Source organism: Bison bison, unplaced genomic scaffold (assembly GCF_000754665.1).
Source record: "Bison bison bison isolate TAMUID 2011002044 unplaced genomic scaffold, Bison_UMD1.0 scf7180017864383, whole genome shotgun sequence".
Taxonomy (NCBI): domain Eukaryota; kingdom Metazoa; phylum Chordata; class Mammalia; order Artiodactyla; family Bovidae; genus Bison; species Bison bison.
The window spans coordinates 7,549,443-7,553,302 of record NW_011494955.1 but is presented as its reverse complement, the minus strand read 5'-3'; the positions used below and the strand labels follow the sequence as shown (position 1 = coordinate 7,553,302).

The 3,860-nt window shown below is 57.3% G+C and overlaps 1 protein-coding gene across 1 annotated transcript in view; it reads right to left on the bottom strand.

Annotated features, from left to right (window-relative positions):
- HOXC9 (homeobox C9) overlaps window positions 1-3,860 on the bottom strand; it is an 8,154-nt gene that overhangs the window by 3,142 nt on the left and 1,152 nt on the right. The window lies entirely within an intron of this gene.

Sequence of the window (3,860 nt, the reverse complement as noted above, 5' to 3'; positions counted from 1 at the left end):
TCCCCCCCCCTTCTCTCTGCTGATCCCCGCGACCTGCGTTTTCCTGGGGGTCCGCAACTCTGGACCCAAGGACCCGCCGCCCCCTAAGGACAACTCGCATCTCAGCACAGAAGCCCCTGCCCGTGTCCACCCATAAGCAGATGGCCTCCGCCCCCACCCCCGGGAGGATTTCTTAATGGGGTGCCAATGCCAGTCCCCGAAGCCAGGGTTCCCGGACCCTCCGGGCTGAGCTGGGCGCTGGAGCCTGGCAGGGGCAGAGAGGCCGGCCGAGGTAGGTGGAGGAACTATTTCTTGACGTAATCCGTCTCTGTCGGTCCCGACGCTCCCGCAGTCTCTGCGCGAGCCGAGATCAGCGATTGTCAGTTCGGAACGTGGCTTTTAAAAATGCGTTTTTAAATAGTGTGTATGTATGTATTTCTTTCTGGAGCAGCAGCAGCGAGGGAGGGAGAGTGGGAGGGGACTGGGGAAGCTGGGGTGGAGGGAGGGAAGGAGGGAAAGGGGAGCGTCCTTCTGCCACTGGCCAACTCAGCCCCCCAAATCTGGGGCAGGGGAAGCTTGGGGAAGGTGGCCCAAGGCTGGGAGGGGTAGGACCTCGGGACCTTGTACACCTCTGTCACCAGAAGTCCTCTCTTTGCTTTGGCACAGATATGCAAACGTCTTTAAATTTATTGTCTGTATCTTTATCTTTCTTTGCCAGCCTGAAGAAGTGGAGGAGAGATCTACACAACTTCAGTGGGGTGTCCCCATCCCGTCTTCCTGTTCGCCCTCTTTTGCCCTCAACTCCATCTCTGAGACATCCTACCCTCCCCCCAAAAAAGAAGTCACTACCGGGGCTCTGTCTACAGAGAGCCAGGGTGAGAGCGGGCAAGGCGAGAGAGCGACCTCGGTTGTGGGCAAGTAGCTTGTTTTTACGTCCTTCAATAAAATTTTTATGAGGATCATTTGATTGTTCATAAATGTGTCTTTCATTAAATAAAATTGTAGGCTGTTTTTGGAACGAAAAAAAGCTATGAAGGAATGGGAGAAAGCAATTTCTTTGGAGTCAGACACAGGAATTCTGGAGGGGGCAGTGTGATGGCAGGGAAGATCACACAACTTGGATTCCTCCCCCCTCAGTAAGTTGGTTGTTACCCTCCTCTTTGAATTTGGGGTTCATTCATTGCCCAGCCTTCTGCTTTTCATCAGACTGTCCCATGGTGGTTTAGCAAAGGTGGGCAAAGGCAAGCAGGAAATTCTCAGTGTGGGTGCAAGAGAGGGGCAGGGAAGTTGGTGGGGGTGGGGGAGAAGAGCAGGTGATATCCCCAGAGACACAGGCGTTCTAGTCAGGGCAGAGTGAATTTGAAGGAGGGGTGCAATTTCAGGGTCAGCAGGGAATAGTCCAGTTTGCGCCAAGGGAAACAGGCAGGAGCTGAGGCTAAGACACAGGCTCTGAGGCAGCAGGGAAGGACAAGGGTTCTCAGACTGGAGATGGCTGCTCTTCTTTCCCATTCCTGTCCTCAGGAGGGGACCAAACACCAGGGGTGGGGGGGGGCGGAGGCTGCTTTTTTCCTGCATCTCTGTCAACCTGTCTCCTCTAAGGAGGAGAAGGGCTAGAGAGAGGTGTTCCAGAGACTAGTGTGTGTGTTTGGGAGAAGGGGGGTGAGGAAAGTTGAGGGGGAAGGGTCTGTCTGCAGCCCGCAGCACTGACCCCAGCCTGCCAGGCCCCCACCCCAGTCCCTGCTCCTCCCCTTCTCGGGTTCTCTCCTTTTCGGTCTAGCGGGGCTGGGATTTCGACGCATGGGGGGGACGTGAGAAGTACCCGGCTGGGGAGAGGCAACCCGGGGCCTTAGCCTCTTCACCCTCAGCTCTGATTATCTTCTCCTCACCGCCCCTCGCCCCCCGACTGGACTGGTTTTGGAAAAGTCAAATTACAGCAAGAAACAGAATATCTCTTTGGCCTTGATGGAGCTGGGTTAGCTGTCAATCAAAAATTCTCCCTCACTAGTTCAAGGAAAAGACTGCAGGTTACAGTCCCCCTGCCTAGGCTTCCTCCAAATCCCCAGCGCCATCTGCACCTCCCCCCCAGCCCTGGCGGCGGGGAACCCTGCCTGGTTCTTGGGTGGCTGCTGGCAATGCTGAGCAGAGCCACGGAGCGTTCAGAGGGCCCGGGGCCAGACTGTGACCAAGAGGACATCAGGGGACAGAGCCTGAGAGAGACTGAGCCCGAGACAGCCTGAGACAGCAAGACTGAAGCACGGCGCCAGGTCCCCAGAGAGAAAGGGAGGAAGGAAGGAGGGAAAGAAAGAAGAAAACGGGTTAGAATAAAAGAAAGAGGGAAGAAAGACAGAAAAGAGGGGAGGCAGGATGAAAGAGAGGGAAGAGCAAGGAAAGGAAGGCATGCAGAGAGAGTCGGAGGAAGGGCGGCGACAGGCAGGCAGGACGGGGCAGGGCGCGGGCTGACCGAGCAGCCGTGGCATTGTGCAACCCGCTGGCTGGCCGGGCCTTTGCCGCGGGACTGGCTCTGGGCGCGGCGGCCACTTCTGTCCGGACACAAAGGAGGAAGAGGCCTCCTCTCCTGCCCCTCCCGGGCGACCTGCTGGGGTGGGGACACCAGGCCTCCAGGATATAGAACCCTATCTCGGCCCAGGCAGCTACCCAGGCAGCTGGGAGCTGAGCCACGCTCTCAATCAAGGAGCAAAGAAGACAGGATGAAGGAGAAGGTTTCAAGCCCGCCGGCTCCTCCTTTTCATCTTCGCCAGGGGACAGGGCCCATCTACCCCTACCTCAGTCTTCCTAGAAGGAAGCTGCCCCCCAAAGCCCCTCTCCTATGGCCTTTGACTATTTGGGAAAGCCCCCCAGACACAGTGGCTGTAAACAGATGCCCCTTTCTCTCCTACCCAGCTTGGCCATCACCTTCTTTTCAACTCTTGAGCAGTCTGCCCACCCAGCAGAGGCAGCAGCAGTGGGGAAACCAAGATCACCAGGCCCACGCTCTCTGCTGCCATCAAATTCCCTGTGAAACTGAGGGGAGATTGTTGCCTTCCTTTCAGAGCATGAATTCAGACCCTCCCCACTCAGGCACAGACACAGCTGTGGATCTGGAAGCAGGCCTCACCCACAGCCCCCTCCCCACCAACACCCCATTTTGCCTGGGCCTTGCTAAGAGAGGCAGCCTGGGGGAGGGGGGCTGGAAGAGGCTGAGAATCCCTGAGTTCATCAGGCCACCAGGCCGTCCCTTGGGTTCCACAACTACATGTGGACGGTACCCCCATCCTCTGCATTTGGAGGTGGGGTGGCAGGTCAGAGCTCTGAAGCAGACCCTAGGGCTCTCCCCAAATCCAGACCTGGAGGGCACCAAGGATGTGGGAGCACCAAGAAGGAGGGGTTTGTTTTCCCAGGTTCAGTTACACCTGCCAGGTTCCCAGACTCCCTCTCACCCCCACCAGTCCCCTCAATTTTCCTTATCACCGATGGGGAGCCCGAGGGACTGGAGGCCACTGGGAGTCCCTGTTGGGAGATGGGAGGACTCCAGCTTTAGCTAGCAGCTGTGCATTCACTGTGGTTCTTAGAGCTCTCTTCTGACCCCAAAAGACGGCACTGGGCAGAGGAGAGCCCCCTCAGGGGGAGGAGCACCCTGACTACATCACCTCAGACCTGGACAGCTGGGATCACAATCAAGCTAGCACCACCGTGGGCAGGACAGACAGAAAGACAGGTTAGACTGATCCCCTCCCCTGGCCCTGCACCTCCCTTTTAGTGATTTAAATTCCCTCCGGTTCAATCTACACCGTCAAGTTCGGATTATATTTAAAACAGGCTTTCTCCCGGTCCCCCAGCGGGTCATTCCCGCAGCCGCAGGCAGGGCGCCCGCTCCCGGCTCC